We start from the raw sequence: 18416 nt of genomic DNA on the forward strand, positions 1-18416 counted from the left end.
AGATAAACTAAAAAAGATTTCAGCAGTAACTGAAAGATGAATTGTGAATTTGTTTAGAAGATTGATTTGAAATCAGGTCATGTGGTTATAAGTAACAATGCAAAGACCACCCAAAGTCTTTTGAATAGAAGCTAGGTGATGGCCATGAATATTAGAAGAAAACTTAATCAGAGGTTTCTCAATGGATAACTTATGAGTCTGGCTTCTACTAATGGGAGACCAAAAAATTTCAATATGCCAAGTCTATTGTGTAAAACACAATGTATATTTTAGATTTTTATTTTGTTTCTTATGTACTTATTTTTTTCTTATTGTCGTTGACTTCTAATTTAGTTTTGTTATGATCAGAAAACAGTTTTTAAGACCTATTTTATGGCTGAGCATATGGTCTATTTTGGTGAATATACAATGGGAACTTCAAAGAAATTGGGTATTTTCTAGTTAGTGAGTATATTTTTCTAAAAATGTCAACTAAATCAAGGATTTGTTAATCTTGCTCAGATCTTTCAGACTTATTTTTTGTAATTTTATTTTATCAATTGGGTGCTAAACTATTCTACTACAGATTTTTTTAAAATATTTTTAGTATAACTAATTATTTACATTAAGCTTTAATTCAATCAAGGTTCATACTTCTTGGGATGCTGCTTCGCTAGGCAGTGTACTGGGAACATCACAGTGAACAAGTGAGGTCCAGTAGGGGGATCACAGTGTTTACAAAGAAGGTTATCATTGTGAATCCATCCAAGCGGGCTATCAAAATCCAAGACCAAATGTCAGAGATGATTAAGCTTCACTGCCCCCCAAAAAAACATTTTCGAGGCGAATCTGGGGGAGGAGATTAGATCTCCCAGGGGCCGCACGAATGCGCTGGGCTATGGATCTGCTGTTTAGAGTTTAGGAGTCGGTCCTCTTGGCTCCTTCCTGTAAGTGCCCTTCCTTCTGTTTCCTTCCCAGGTCTTGCTGTCTCTTCTTTTCCATTATCTCTGCTGTGCCACGGTATCCCCCTCAGGAGTATCTCTTTCAAACCAGTCCCCAGAGGTGAAGACCCCGCCTCCCCACCCCTTTCTCCTCTCTCAAATTCCATCTACTTTGTAAACAGCTTTGATTGAAGGTGGACAGGATTGACCTATGCATTTTACCAGGACTTTTGAGGCCAGAAGCCTTTACCTGATTTTAAAAAGTTTTGCCAAATACACCCTGCACATAACTCTGTCACTCCCCTTACCACGGAGGAAATAAAAATTCATATTCTAAGACAAGTTAAGGAAAATTTAAACATATTTTTCCTCTGCCCTTTGGCCACCTCTCTCCCCTCTACTGTGCTTTGTATATCTGCATATGCATTGACCAAAGTTTCCCATTGGCAGAAAATATCTGCTCAACCATAAAGAGCAACACTTTTTCTAACATCAATAAGATAACTCCCTAGGAGATAAGCTTCTTAATCTTGTATGGGGCCACGATGACCTATGACCCACTACTCACTTTACTTGCAGATCTGGGCTTTGTAAATTATTCATATCATTTAATGCACAGCCCTCTCTCTCAAAAAGCTATATAACTGTGCTTTGACCTCTGGTGGGAGGAACAGTTCTTGGAGCTTTCTGAGAGGCTGTTCCTGGGTTATAATCCTCAATTTGACTCCAGTAAAATTCTCTATTTCTTTCTTAGATCGACTGATGAATTGTTTTCATCGACACCATATTACATGGAAATGATCTCTTGACTTTTTGTCTCTCTTCCCCTGCTTTGACTGTGGCAGACACGTGTTATTAATATTTGTATTTCCAGAAACTACAGCAGTGTTGGACCTGGGTGAACTCAGCAAAGTACCAAAGCTATGAACACAGAAACACCAGCTTCCTCCAGCCAATCAACATACCACCTGGAAGGCAGCGTGGAGAAAAGAACAAAGATTTTAAAGTCGGAGAAGCCTGGGCCTGTCATCATCCAATTACGACATGCGCATGGGTCTTCCCTGCCACCCCGCCAACTGACTTCACAGAGCTGTGGAGATCTAAAGAGATGATAACTGAGTAATCTCTGCTACTCCCTGAAACATTGAACTTTATCTGCATGCTGATGATTTCTCCATGTATCTCTTTAGTTGGGATCTCTCTGCTGGATTCTGGGCCACCTGGATGTCCTGGCCTGGATGACTCAGAGGCCTATCAAATGCAATTGAGCCAAGAGTGAGTTAATTATTAATTATTACTGGCACTACCCCTGCTCACTCCCGCTCCTGTCCACAAAGTACCCTCCTGTCCTCGTGCCCCATTTCAGGGAGAGGTATCGCAACCGCATCGCCCGAGCCAGAAACCCAGGGGTGCTTCTTGATGTCTATTCGCTCCTTACCCCATACATTGAACTCATTAGCATTTCTTTTATTTGTCCACATCCCTCTAAGCTCACTCAACCTTTTTTTTTTGGCCTTCCTCTTTTCTGGTTCAGACCACCCTTCCAGCCTCCTCTGATTGGCTTCTTGTCTTGTAACTTCACTCCAGTGAAGCCTCTATTACTTTCTTGTTTAAAATTAGTGGCTTCTCCAGCTGCCGGATAAAGTCCAAATTCCTTCACATGAGCTGGTCTCTACTTAACCTTCTTCCTTACCTCACCTCCCCAACCTCCCACCTACACCAAGAGACTTGCATTTCTAAGCGCTGCTGTTCTCTCCTTTGCTTCCAGATCTTCAAACACGATGCCCCCTCTGCCTGGTATTCCGTCCCACTTGTTTCTCATCTGGCTAAATCCCAGTCATCCTTCCAGACTCCGGTGCTGTCTCCTCTAAGAAGCCTTGCCTACCACCTGCTTGAGTGAGCTGCTTTGTCTTCGTGCTCCCAGAGGACCTTGTGCCTCACTTCTTTTTAACAAAGCACTTGTCACTCTGTAGTGTAATTATCTAATGTGATAATAGCTAAGATTTATGGAGCCTCTGTTCCGTGCTGGATGTTCTTTTAAATTCTTTACTTGTATTAGCTCATTTAATCTCATAACAATCCTATGCAATAAGTACTGTTAGCATCTTTACTTTGCAGTTGAGGATGTGGAAGCACAGAGAGGTAAATATTCCTCTCAGTGTCACACTGCCAGCATTTGAACTCAAGTGGTCTGACTCCAGAGTCCATCTGCTTATCCATTATGCATTTTTGTATCCAATAATCTCCAAGGATTTTGTCCTTGTTTTTCACTGATGTACTCCCAGGGCTTAGAATAAAGTTTGGCATGTAATAGCTGCTGACAACATGTTTACAGACTCACTGAATGAGTAAATGCTAATTCATTTTTGTCTCTTCCTTCTGAAGGACCAGGGACTGGGCTTTATTCTGTGCCTTCCCAGCAGCTAGCCTGGTACCTGACAGATAAGAAAATTGGTAAACTTGTCTCTCTGCGTAAATGCACCACCGCTCTGAGTTCCAAGAATCCACTTCTCCTCTGTGTGCTTTTGGAGAACTTGCATCCACCCTGCCAGGCCATAGAACACTTTGCTGCTTGTTAATTTTCAGTGTGTAGAAAAAAAGTCTGGTCAGCTGCTGTTTGACAGCTGGAAAAACAGAGTTACACTGGAGCCAAACAATTTTGTGTCTCAGGGAAGCAGGGAGGAGAACCTCCTGCCTTGTGTGGAGATGTGGGTGGGGGGCTGAATCACTGAGTTCTTTGAATTCCTTGGAAAACAATAACTCAAAGGACTATTACACAACATGGAGAAATAGGAGAGAATAAGCACAGAAATAAAATGCATTTCAATATTGAAAAATATGATCTACATGGCTAAAAATAGTTGCAATCAAATTTGGAGAGAAGAAAGCTGGAGTCAGCGTTCCAGTGCCCTGAAGGGTCAAGCGTGACTGAGCTCCAATCTGAAGGCTGTTGAGCAGATGTTCCCAGGCCTCACGGGGGAAAGGACAGCCTGAGCTTCTGCAAAGCATCATAAAAGAATACCCTCGGGTTCTTTGTGACCCCAACCAGAGGGAAGGGAGGTGACAAGTAATAATGGTATTTCCTGGGTAGTAGGTGTATTTTGCATTTTTTCCCCTAAATGAGCACTTTAAAATTCCAATAGATTTTTTTAAAGTGCTACAGAATTTCTCTAGGAACTTTGAAAACTTTGGGTGGAATGGGGGTAGGGAGCGGTTTAGACTTGCATGGTCATGACACCAAAAAACCAAACAACTCTCACGTCTTCATCTCTGGCTCATCTGGTAGTTATTATGTGAGAGACAAGTTGGTATAGTGAGAGAATGGACAAGGGCTTACTCAGGCTATGCCTCTCTGTCTTTTTTGAGCGGCACTTTGCAAGCTGTATTGTAAGGAAAATTAAAGAGGCATAGAAAATAAGTAACATACGAAAGGGCACACGTGTGGTGGGCTCCACACATGGGAGTGGGTTTATCATTAGTATTGTTTTTTGCTAACATTATTTTCTTAATTTTCCAGCTAAGATTTCTGAGGTATTGCCTCACCATGAGGAAAACTGACTAAGGTAGATCCTAAAGTCAGAGGAGCTTCTGATTAGAATGAAGACACTGAGTTGGTTTCCCAGGCGGGCTCACTGGCCTTTTGAGGGGATTGTGAGATGTATTTTATTCAAGTTTGTTCCACAGCAGGTGATTGGGCTCTTGAGAAAGGAGGTGCTATAAGGGTATTATAATAATTAATGCCCTAAGGGAAGAGGGAAATTGTATGAGAAGATGTATTCTCTAATTCTCTTGTGTAGAGTTCATCTTTTCTGCCCAAGAGGAATGTACACACTTTATGGGCAGGGACCATGTCTTCTAAATTGTATTTATAACTTTTCTTTTTCTTTCTCAGAGTTTTCAGGAGCTAAGAAGGCACATATGGAGACACCAAATCCAGAAATTCAAGTTACTTGTGTTGCTAAACATGTGTAGAGTTTCATATAAATATAATTCATAAAATTATATTTGGCAAGAATTTGATGTAATTGTCAAGAGTTTCTTTCTGTCTAATGATTTTGTGCAACACCTGGTGTACCACGCATAGTGGCAAAATATGACAACCCTTGGCCTGCGGAGACCTCCACCTGGCAGATGGAATCTCCTTCCTGGATCTCAGAGGTTCAAGGATGCGATGTGCCCACTGCTCTACCCCTGAGGTCCTGCTGGCCTCTCCGGACCTTACAGCTGCTTTGAGAGAGGTGTGGCCAAGGCATTCTCACTGTTGAAGGGAGTGAAATAAAAACAAGCTGGAAAAACCAGATTCTCTGATTAAAGTCCATTTTCCCCACCAAGAGCCTCTGCTTTTCCCTACATTACTCTATTGCAGGCATTGCTGGTGGACAGTTTTCAGTAGCTTTCTCTTCTCTATTGTTTTGAAAGGCACTGATGAGTAAGAGACCATTTATGTTTAGCAATTGCCCTTTAAAGTTTCAGCCAAACACAGAATTTACTGTAAAACACATCAGTCTATGATTTTAGTGAAAATCATAAACTTAAATCGACATACCCAGAACCGGATTTCTGGATCTCTCATAGCCCCAGTTTTCCTTGTGGGGAGTTGATTCTCATGGATGGGTGGACTGCTTTCAGCAAGTGGTTAATGAGCTCTACGCTTTATGGATATAACTTTCTTTAAGCATTCAATTAATAACTGGGTGACTGTGGCTAAATTCTCCTAATAATGAAAAGGGGTGAGAAAACATGTGTGGAAAGCTTAGATTTGAACCACATTAAATTGCTGATATGTGGCCATTTTTGACCTACATAATTATGATTTCACATAGTATAACTTAATATGTCCAAGGTTTATTCGAAAAACAGTACATTCTATACTATGTCCAGTGCAAAACTGACATTCTAATAGTAACACAGCATACTTCAAAAAAATTCAAAAATTTCAAAAGTTCAAATTGTTTTAAATATACCTGCAAAATAAGAACGATACCATATTCCATACGGTGATACACCAGTAGCTGATGAAAGAAGATACAATTATGTCATTTTACACCCAGTAATTAAATATAAGAATTATAATTATAAAAAAAGTATTAGTTTACTATAAGCCCTTAGGTCAATAATATTTTGTGAAATAACTCTTTATTGTATTCTTTGAGTCAGAGGTGAATGGTGTTGAGGGCATTTGGGAAACCTTCCTTTATCTCATTAAAGACTATGTATTTTTTTAAAAATAGTTTTTTAAACTACTCTGTACTAAATACAGTGTGCTAACACATAACATTAATCAAATATGATTGATAATAATTTTAATGAACTATAATAATGGGAATTTTTTAAAATATATGGAACATTTTGGGGTTGAAAAGTTCTGACTAATGTTCAGAAGTAAACCCCCTCCTTCATATTCTGGTCCCAGCACACTGAGAATTCGCAACTCTGAATTATGCAAAAGAGCTAATGCTCTTCTTCAGTTTGTGTGCAAATAGAATCTTAACGATGGAGATGAGTATCTGATAGCATGATGCAGCGTAAACAGAAGGAGGAAACTCACCGGCTTGCTCACCGTGGAGTAAAGCTTTGTATATAGAAAGCAAGAAAACGTTTCAAAATCATAGAAAGACTGCATCTTGACTGGAGAGGAAAGAATTGCTTCCCTCCTAACACAGGAAGTCAGATTAAGACCTGTAGTCCCTTCAAAGAGAAACACCTGAAAATGCTTGAGTCCTTCATTATGAGAGATGCTCCCCCTGGAGGCTGCCGTGTCAGATTTTTAAAGGAGAAGTTTTACTTTAGAGCTCCCGAGAGGTCTCTAGTTTCATCCATACGGAGTGTTCCTTTATAACTGTTTCCTGTGGAGTTCTGTGTGATAAGATTTGACCTGCATGAATTGTTTCTGGGCTTTCCTCTCAATATTCCTAAGAAACTTCAGACTTCTTGGACAGCCCATGAGGGGCTCTCCCGGTCCTCCCCACGAGTCCCCAGGCTCCGGCCTTCCCAGTTCCTAACCCCCAGAACCAGGTCGGGGTGCAGGCCACCACCTCTTCTCTAGCAGCCCTCCGACCCCAGGCTCCTTGGCCTTCTTGTCCCCCTCCGCTCCGCCAGTTCTCAACACTCAGCTCAGGGAGGTTGTCCTCAAATGCAAGACTGGTCCTTTTGCTTTCAATCTTTGGAACATTGCCTGTAACTTCCTATGTAACATCGCTTCCCTTCCCCTCCATTCCTGCCACCTTCTCAGTGTGACCCGGTTCTTCACTCCAGGCCTCTGAGTGTTCAGTACCCTTTTCCGGGAACTCTCTCCCCAGCAGCGGGCCCCATTTCCTGCACCTGGGTAATCCCTGCTTCTTTGTGATGTCTCTTCAAGTTGCCTTCGCAGATCCTGGAAATGTGACTCCCCCTTGCACACCTGCTTCCCTCTCCCTGTAGCAGTGACCACAATATATTACCATTGCCTTTCTGCTTTTCTGAACCCTCTATAGTCTGCAAGCTCCTTAAGGGCAGGACCCCTTGTCTGTCTTGTTCACCGTTGTATTCCCAGGGCCTAGCGCAGCACCTGGCTCAGAGCAGACACTGAATGTATGCTGGTTGAATAAATGAATGAAGCAGGCAGACGGACAGACAGATTCACAATGGTGCTTTGGGCAGAGCTCCTGTCTTTGAAGAGCTTGTAGTCTGTAGTACTTTCTGTACATTGAAAGACTGTGGAATAACAAAAAGAAAACACTTTTTTTTAAGCTCCTTATTGGAATATAATTGCTTTACACTGTTGTGCCAGTTTTTGCTGTACAACAAAGTGAATCAGCTGCGTTTATGCATATATCCCCACATCCCCTCCCTCTCGTGACTCTCTCCCACCCTCCCTATCCCAGCGCTCTAAGTCATCACCCATCATCGAGTTGATCTCCTTGAAGAACACACTTTTTAATGAAATCTGGATTTATATCCCAGCATTACGATTTACCAGCCCTGTGAATTTAGGTAATTTATCCAATCTTTTTGACATTTAACATATGAATCAGTATAGTGAAAAAAGATGTCTACTTCATGGGGTTCTTGTAAGTAATAAAATAAGAGACGTGAAACATGTACCATAATAGGCACTGGATAATACTGGCTTCCCTGTTCTACCAACACACAGGTCTGCTTTCATTTAACATAAATCTCTGCTCACCTTTCCAGTGGACTCTTCCTCATGTGTATGAGGAAGCTCACATGATCAAAAAAAATCATATTGAGAAGAGGGTAAAAGAGTTTATATTTATTAAAAACATAAGTATAACACATTAAGAGAATATGTATTATATTGAGAATTTATAAATGTTTAAAGCACTGTGTGTCAAATATTCTACCCTACTGTATAGGCTGGTAAATTTAAAATTAGATTTCAGTGGGCAGAGCTCAGTTTTATGGTGTGAGGCTCAAATTTTAGCCTGCTATTCAATTTTATAGTGCATTATTTTAAGTATTGTTTGTAGCTGAATAAATTCCTAAAATACAAAATTTTGAATGTAAATTTAAAAATACAATTGCATTTTTATACCTGGTAACAATGACATACATTTTGGATCAAAATCTTTCTCTAAACAATAATACTAATTATCCATTTTACTTGACTGTGTAATGATTTAAGAGATATGCAGAGATTTTTGGACTCCCTCATTGTTATTATTTTTTAAGTGAAACCACATACCCTAAACTAGTTCACAACAGAATGTGCTGAGATAGCCTTATTTCCACAAAATTTACAACCCAAGGGCTAGTTTTATATGTTTTCTTCACCAGCTAGGTTGTGGCTAATCGTGGCCAAGTGTTTTGATGCTGTTGGTTTGGCTTTTAAATGAAACTGGATCCTGACAACAAAGTTCAAGAATTATTGTCGGCTTCTCTGCATAACTTAGAAGCATCTCCAAAGGCATATGTACTATTGCCCTGGCAGACATATATACACAAGTACAGTATAACACCTCCATCCTCCATGCTTGGCAAGTTAATGTGGATGTTCATTTTTATAGCCGCTAACTTATTAGCTGTGGATTACGTTGTCACTCTGTGTGTTACATTTCCAAGCATAAGAAGTGTGAGTGAGTTCTAAGACATGTGAAATGAAGGATCAACTTGCAAAAGCTGGTCTTGAAGGCATCAGAGAGTAGGGATAAAGACTTCATCATGCGGTTCACAGAGCTTGCCAATTTCTTGATTGACAGCTCTCTGTATGGCAAGTCTTGAGCGATTGGGTATTTAAATCTTAATTACAAAAAAGTGTTACAGAATACTACAAATCATTCAAGGAAACTGGAAGACTTATAACGTAGCATTCCTCTATTAATCTCTTATACAGAATAAATTTGATTGACAAGATCTATACAAACAGTGTAAAGGAATGTAGGAAACCGGTAGAAAACTGATGGGAAATTTTTAAATCATGTGCCACAAATGTGTCCTGCTTTATAAATTAAAATTGCCCCATAATCATATACACAAAATAAAAGAGAGTAAAATGAGCTTTATCATAAGATACAATCCTAACTGGCTTAGAGAACTAAAATCTCGCTAACAGGTTTCAAACAAACAAAAATACAATACAAATAGCGGCTTTACTTAGGAAAAAAAAAACACAAGAACTTATTTTGGAAAAAAAACGGATTCCAAAAGATAGAAATAAAACAACAACTGTAGAGAAAAAATTTTTAAATAAAAATTTAAATATTCAAGGAATATTCAAGAACACCAGTAACGCTCTTGGTGTTCTCATCTATGTCATTCCCTTACTAATTCATCAATTCAATGAACACTTATTAAGAGATTACTGTGATCCAAATCTTTTGCCCAGTGAAGAGAATATGGAGATATTAATGGCAGGGTCAGAGTCCAGTGGGAAAGCACTCATGAAAACAGGTCATAGCATAAGAATGCCATTCAAGTATAAATAAAAAAACCTGGATATCTTCTGTTCCCTTGCCTCCATATTCATTCTCCGCTTTGCACTTTTCCCTGGAGAGGCTGATCTGAATGGACTGTATCAATGGGTTCCTTTGCCCTTTGGCTTCTGGTTGGGCTCAGCCAATGGGGACCCCGGCAGCAGATCAGAGGAATGGATAAGCGTGAGGTGAGGTATCAAATCTCCCTGCTCCTTCCACGTGGGGCTGCCTGCATCTGCTGGCCAGTCACAGCTCCTTTCAGGAAATGTCCTCAAATTATTCTTCTGACTGTGCCATCTGTTTCCTGCCAGGCCCTACTGATACTCTGTGGGAACACAGAGGAAAGAATTCTTTGGGGAATCCAGATAGACTTCACAGAAGAAATGGCACTTAAGATGGGTATAAGGAAGAGGAGGAGTTCCTAAAGAGATGGGGGAGAACTTCAAGGTAGCTAGAACCTAGGGCAAATGGATAAAAGCAAGAAAGAAAACAAAAGCCTTTTGGGTGGATTGTGAAGGACCTCATGTTTCCTATAGAGGTGTTTGGACTTAACCCAAAGGCAGCAGGCAACAGGTTATTTTGGTGGGTTATTAAGTAGAAGGCAGTGTTTCTCAAATCTGATTATTACATACATCCTTTTAATAGAAATATTTTTGAGGACTTTTTCAGGATTGACTTACATATTTGTATTATGATATATATCCTATATGTACGCACTTTAACTTATATATACGAGGGTGAGTCAAAAATTATCCGCACCCTGGCTGTAGTTTTAATAGAACCAGAGTGCGGACAATTTTTAACTCAGCCTCGTAAACTCCTTTTGCTTATAATTTTTATACAACTAAAAGAATCAAAGTTGGTTTATTTAATAAATAAAAGCAAAACCACATGAATTCTAAGATTCAAATTATCATTAGCAATGTGAAGGATTATGGTTTGCTAAAATTAATTCACAAAAAAATGAATTTCTTTAATCATAAGAGTTGAACATGCCTATAATAACTCATGTTTTAAGATATTTCGATTCTTCCACTTCTTTCTGTTGTTCAAACTATTGTGCATCTTTCATCTACACCACATGCTGTGAAGTCATTTGGCCTTCATTTGATATGTTTCCCTTAAAACTTAGCTGTGTAAATAGCCATTTTATGATGCTGATAGATTCTGTGAGTCAGGAAGTCAGACTGGGCTGGGAATGGCTTCTCTTTTCTCCAGGGTATCTGGGGCTCAGCTGAGAAGACCCAAGGGCTGGAGATAACTCGACATCTTCACTCTGGTAATTGATGTTAACTCTTAGCCGGGACCTCGGCTGGGTGGTTGACGGGAACTTCAACACATGCCTTTCCAGGCAGCCCCAGCTTCCGCATAGTGTGGAACCCAGGGCAGTGAGCTTTCTTAGATGGCAGCTCAGAGCTCCCAAGTGTCTCAGCTCACAAAGTGGAGCTTGCCTCGCATTTTCTGACCTTGCTTCAGATGCCACACAAAGTCATTTCCACTGTATTCTATTGTACGGTGAGGTCACAAGTCCACCCAGATTCAGGGAGAAGAGGCATAGATCTTATGTCTCAACGGGAGGAATGCCAAAGAATTTTCAGCCACATTTGAAAACTACCACAGGCTATGAGAACAACGCAAAAACTAACATGGGACACTAAAAAAGCATCTTTTGTTGTTTATATGGTGGTCATCTGGATAACCCAGAATATGCTTATTCATAGAGTAATGACTAAGTTTTTTGTCCTTACGCTCTAAAATTAGCATTTAAATTACAAATCTGAGGGCAAATGGGTGGTAAGTGTTTCTCATTTTGGAGGGCTTACTGTTAGGCATTAGATACATCATTTAGGACTAATGAAATGGCCAAAAGCCTTTGCTTTCTCCTTTCTCACGGAAAACAGGGCACCGTGAGATCCCCGGGGAAAGACATACAGCACTTTCTCCTCTGCCACCATATCACATGCTCAGCACGGCCAAGGGGCACTGTGCTGTCTAGACATCTACCTGTCTACTTCACCAGCCAGCTGCAGACTATCCATCCTGGACAAAGTGCCGATATTAAGCCCCATTCATATCTTCACAGGAAATATTAATGTCAGATTTGTTAAGGGAAAAATGCCTTTTAGATGATTTGTAATTTCAGTGGTTGGAGATATTTGACTGGCTGCAAATAGGTGATTTTAAACTTCTTATATACTTAGGTGAATTAAGCTTTGGTCAATATCAAATCCCAAGAATGTGAAGAGATAATTTCACAAGATAATGTGAAAATCTTATTCAGGGCTGGGGAGGAGAGAGGAAGAATGGGGGTGACTGTGGATGAGTATGGGGTTTCTTTGTGGGCTAATGAAAATGTCTTATATTTAGATTTTGGCTATGATTGCACAATTCGTTGATATATTAAAAGCCATGGAATTGCATGATTTAAACGATTAAATTATATGGCCTGTGAATTAGATCTCAATAAAGATGTGATTCAGGCATAACTAATCTATGAGGCTGGACGTCAGGATAATGATTTTCCTACTCTGGGTGATAGGAGGAGGCACAAGGTAAGCTCTGATGTTGGATTTTCATCCGGCTGCTGGCAACATGGATGTGACACCCTATGAAAATCTATCAGGCACTTACGATTTGTGTGCTCTTCTGTATGTGTATTATACTTCAACAAATTTTACTTAAATCACACAAAAAAGCCAAAATGGTATTATGTGACAAGAGGCTGTGAGGTAGACCATTGAGGAAAGGAGATGAAAGCTGTGGACATTCTAGTAAATACTCGTGAACATTTCCCAAGTGGCTCTCCAAAAGAAAAGAAGGAGAAGAAAAAACAAACAAACAAAAAAACAGAGCTGGTTTGTAGTTTTTGCTGATTTCTCTGTTGTAAATTCTCCCACCATGGCTGATCTCAAGGTAACAATGGATGAACGACAAGCTCACAAAATTCCTGAAAATTTAACAATTGGCCGGTATGAGCTGGCTCCAGCGGACAACTGGATAAAGGGATCAGAATAAGTTGAGCTGCATCAGAGTTCCAATTTCCAGAACCAAATGGTGATGTGGGCCCTCCAACAAGAACACACTGTTCCCCAAAGTGAACCTCACTCTGTCCCCCTGAAAAGGCATCAGGTGGATTCCTGCCATAAGTAACCAGGGTAGCCAGGAGAGAACGACCACAACATCCTCCAATAGGACTTGATCCTCCCTTTCCATAACTGCTCTTCGCCCACCCATCCATGCTTCCCAGAGAAGCGGAGATAATCAGAGAAAGGAGATAATCAGAGAAACCTATAGGGCACCACAACCCTTGTGCCCTATAGGTTTCAGGCCATGGGTCAAGCAGCATGAGCTAGGAGGGGGAGGCAAGGAGCTCTATGAGAATGAAGTTTTAGGTGGATTAAAAGGGACTGGACTGGAAATTATCTGAAAGTAACTGGAAAGGAGGGTGTACCCTAGTACAAATGAATGTAACAATTGGAGAAATAAACAAAACTCTTTCTGGCATAAACTCCTATCAAGTTCAAACCATTTGATAATCAATTATGCTCATTATTAAATAATTTGAAGTTTATCATTGAAATAAAACCCCCCAAAATTAACCTTCTGTATAACTCACAGAAACTCTATGAATAGACTGAAATAGGGAGATGAGTTAGGAAATTACTAAATATCAGAACTCAAAGTTGAAGATCTGATCTAAGGATGCAGTAGATGGGAACATGGGCCGAGACTGGGACCAGACTCAAGAGGCAAAGTTACGTGATTGGGTAACCAGTTTTATATGGTGGGCAAGAGGTATAAGGTGTCAAGACTAATTCTTATTTTGCAGCTTGGAGGGTTAAATATAGTTTCATGGTTTTGCAACTAAGAGTTTTAAAAATTGGCATGAGTTTAAAAAACATTATTTTACGTGTCTGTTGAAATTGGAAGAGCCCTCTCTGAATAATAAACTAAGATAAAGATGATGAATGTCTCATGTTGTTAACATGTATTAAGATTCATGCTAATAACCTTGTTTTGCTTGTGTTAGAGCTTTATATAAATGGTATCATATTCAGTTTGGTCTTCCGGGACTTCATTATTCCACTCATTATGTTTCTAAGATTTCTCCGTGTTCAGTTGTGTGTTGTTGTAGTTCATTCATTCCCACAGTTGAGTATTCTATGGGATGAATATTTCATAATTCAGTTTCCTATTCTTTGTTTGATGGGTATTTGTGTTATTTTCAGTTTTGTGTTGTAATTATATGTGCTATGACTCACGTTCTCCTGACGCACATGATGAGAAAGAGGACAGGGTGTTCAAAATGTTTCAATTCTTAAGTTGTGGTGAACTTTTATTAACGATTTACCATTTACATATACGTGTATAGTCTTCTGTATGCATCAAATATTACATTTTAAAAGAGTAAAATAGGACTATGGAGAAAATAAGTAGAAAGAGGGTTTAGAGAGGAAAGGGCTGCAATTTTACAGGGGGAGGTCGAAGAAGGCTCATTGGAAGGGGCCATTTGGGCAAGACTGGAGGGAGGTGAGAAAGTGGCCATGTCAAAAAGTGAAAAAGAAGACTAACAGCTAGTAAAAGGAATCTTTGAGGAGGAGTGAGGGGAAAAGCATCATTTATAACGGCTGTTTCCACCTTTCAAATTTCTCCCCCGGTTGTCCAGTTGAAGCAGCTGCTGCCTGTGGGATTTTACAGCATCTAGAAACAGATCTCTCCCCCTAGCTTCACCACAGTGAGAAAAATCCCCTTTCCTCTTAGCTTTTGAGAAACACACACACACACACACACACACACACACACGCACACACCACTTTACAGGAACACTTAAACATAGAAATGGATCCAGTTACAAAACACAGTTAATTTGTTCTGGCCTTGGTATCACTTCCGTACTGCACATCAAACCTGTTTGCCAAACTGTACAAGTTCCTCCTTTGAATCTTAGGGTCATCTCCTGTTCTCATTTCTATTCCTCCTCCTTTTCAGGCTTCTTCCTCTTCAGGATTCAGGCAAATAGCTAAAGCGGGGGCCCCCTGCTTAGATTAACAGGTGCTTAGTGAGTTTACAGAGATCTTTCTGAAGAAGGTATCTTTGCCCACAAAAACATCAGAAACGTGTATTGGCTTTTCCTCCACATTTCCTCATGTCACCTGCCTTGGTAAAGATATTTTTTCCAACCAGTTTACTCTTAAAAGTTTGATATTTTAAAAGTATCAAATAAGCCTTATAGGAAATGAGATTTTAGAATAAGCTTTAAAGAGGTTACTAAAATGATAATGGCTCCAAGAAAAAAAAGAAAGAAAAGCCAAAGAGTAAGTAATTTTCCATTAAACTGTAAGTGATACAGTTTTGTTTCCTTATAGATGTTAAAAAATGTCCTCATTATTCTCTTATAGCAACAAACAGTGCTTCTGTTTTTAGTAAGATATGAGAAAACTCATACAATTCAAAGTCATAATAAGGAACCCATGCATTTATTGGTGGTGGAAAACTACTTTTGGCAAGAAAGCACCTGCTATGGAAAATATAATCAGTGTATTAAGTGAATGAAATGTAAACTGTATGTAATGTTTCTCAGGCCATGCCAGCCGTGGAGAAGATGGCCAAGTTGTGTCCCACCCAGTGGGATTTCTGAGATCCTCAAGCTCCTGTTCCCCAGCTCCCAAGCTGATTCTTAACTCTGCCATGAAATCCGGGGAACTCAGGATTTCCTCGGCAGCCATGGCAGCCACAGTTGATGTCCCAGTACAGTTCACGACGACAGAGAACTTAGAATATTACATAAACTTAGTGGATAAAGCAGCAGTAGGATTTGAGAGGATTGACTCCTATTTTGAAAGAAGTTCTACCGTGGATAAAATGCTATCAAACAGGAGTGTATGCTACAGAGAAATCGTTTGTAAAAGGAAGTGTCAATCAATGCAGCAGTTTTCATTGTTGCCTTATTTTTAGAAATTGCCACAGTCACCCCACCCTTCAGCAACCCACCATCATGATCAGTCAGCAGCCATCAATATCATGGCAAGACCTTCCACTAACAAAGAGATTACAGCTCACTGAAGGCTCAGATGATGGTTAGCATTTTTTAGCAATAAAGTAATTAAAAAAAATTTTTTTTAAGAACTTTTATTGAGATACAGTTAACAGACAATAAACAGCATATATTTAGAGTGTACGATTTGGTATCCCAATCTCCCAATTAATTCCCCCCCAACCCTCCCCACTTTCCCCACGTGGTGTCCATATGTTTGTTCTCTACCTCTGTGTCTCTATTTCTGCCGGGCAAACCGGTTGATTTGTACCATTTTTCTATAGTCCACCTATATGTGTTAATATAAGATATTTGTTTTTCTCTTTCTGACTCATTTCACTCTGTATGACAGTCTCTAGGTCCATCCATGTCTCTACAAAGGTCCCAGTTTGTCTACTAACTTTGGGTTTTGTTTGCTCTTCTTTCTCTAGTTTCTGTAGGTGTAAGGTTAGATTGTTTATTTGGGATTTTTCTTGTTTCCTGAGGTAGGATAGTATTGCTATAAACTTCCCTCTTAGAACTGCCTTTGCTGCATCCCACAGGTTTTGGATCATTGTGTTTTCATTGTCATTGATCTCTAGGTGTTTTTTGATTTTCCCTTTGATTTCTTCAGTGATCTCTTAATTATTTAGTAGCCTATTGTTTAGCCTCCATGTGTTTGTGTTTTTTACAGTTTTCTTCCTGTAATTGATTTCTAATCCCATAGCATTGTGGTCAGAAAAGATGCTTGATACAATTTCAATTTTCTTGAATTTACCAGGGCTTCATTTATAACCCAAAATGTGATCTATCCTGGAGAGTGTTCCATGTGAACTTGAGAAGAACATGTAATCTGCTGTTTCTGGGTGTAACGTCCTATAGATATCTATTAAATCTAGCTGATTTATTGTGTCGTTTAAAGCTTGTGTTTCCTTATTAGTTTTCTGTGTGGATGATCTGTCCAATGGTGTCAGTGGGGTGTTAAAGTCCCCCATTATTATTGTGTTCCTGTCGATTTCCTCTTTTATAGTTGTTAGCATTTGCCTTATGTATTAAGGTGCTCCTATACTGGATGCATATATATTTATAATTGTTATCTCCTCTTCTTGGATTGATCCCTTGATCCTTATGTAGTGTCCTTTCTTGTCTCTTGTAGCATTTGTTATTTTAAAGTCTATTTTATCTGATATGAGTATGGCTACTCCAGCTTTCTTTTGATTTCCATTTGCATGGAATATTTTTTTCCATCCCCTCCCTTTCAGTCTGTATGTGTCCCTAGGTCTGAAGTGGGTCTCTTGGAGACAGCATATACATGGGTCTTGTTTTTGTATCCATTCAGCCAGTCTGTGTTTTTTGATAGGAGCATTTAGTCCATTTACATTCAAGGTAATTATTGATATGTACGTTCCTATTACCATGTTCTTAATTGTTTTGTTTTTGTTTGTGTAGGTCCTTTTCTGCTCTTCTGTTTCCCACTTAGAGAAGTTCCTTTAGCATTTGTTGTAGGGCTGGTTTGGTGGTGCTGAATTCTCTTAGCTGTTGCTTGTCTGTAAAGCTTTTGATTTCTCCATCAAATCTGAATGAGATCCTTGCTGAATAGAGTATTCTTGGCTGGAGGTTCTTCCCTGTCATCACTTGAAATGTATCATGCCACTCCCTTCTGGCTTGCAGGGTTTCTGCTGAGAAATGAGCTGTTAACCTTATGGGAGTTCCTGTGTATATTATTTGTTGTTTTCCCTTGTTGCTTTTAATACTTTTTCTTTGTCTTTAATTTTTGTCAGTTTGACTACTGTGTGTCTTGGGGTGTTTCTCCTTGGGTTTATCCTGCCTGGGACCCTCTGTGCTTCCTGGACTTGGGTAGCTGTTTCCTTTCCCATGTTAGGGAAGTTTTCAATTAAAATCTCTTCCAATATTTTCTGGGGTCCTTTCTCTCGCTCTTCTCCTTCTGGGACCCCTATATTGTGAATGTTGGTGTGTTTAGCATTGTCCTGGAGGTCTCTTAGGCTGTCTTCAGTTCTTTTCATTCTTTTTTTTTTTTATTCTTTTCCGCATCAGTGATTATCACCATTCTGTCTTTCAGGTCACTTATTCACCCTTTTGTCTCAGTTGATCTGCTATTGGTTCCTTCTAGTGTACTTTTCATTCAGTTATTGTGTTGCATATCTCTGTTTGTTTGCTCTTTAATTCTTCTAGGTCTTTGGTAAACTTTTCTTTCATCTTTTCGATCTTTGTATCCAGTCTTTTTTCAAAGTCCTGGATTATCTTCACCATCATTATTCTGAATTCTTTTTTCTGGAAGGGTGCCTATCTCCTCTTCATTTAATTGTTTTTCTGCAGTTTTATCCTGTCCCTTCATCTGGTACAAAGTCCTCTGCTTTTTCATTTTCTCTATCTTTCTGTGGCTGTGGTTTTCAATTCCACAAGATGAAAATACTGCTGATACTGCTTTATACTGCTGTCTGCCCTCTGGTGGAGGAAGCTATCTAGGAAGCTCTGGGTGCTTCCTGATGGGAGGGACTGATGGTGGGTTGAGCTGGGTGGGTGGAGCTCAGTAAAACTTTAATCTGCTTG

This window comes from Hippopotamus amphibius, chromosome 8 (assembly GCF_030028045.1).
Source record: "Hippopotamus amphibius kiboko isolate mHipAmp2 chromosome 8, mHipAmp2.hap2, whole genome shotgun sequence".
Classification (NCBI taxonomy): Eukaryota; Metazoa; Chordata; class Mammalia; order Artiodactyla; family Hippopotamidae; genus Hippopotamus; species Hippopotamus amphibius.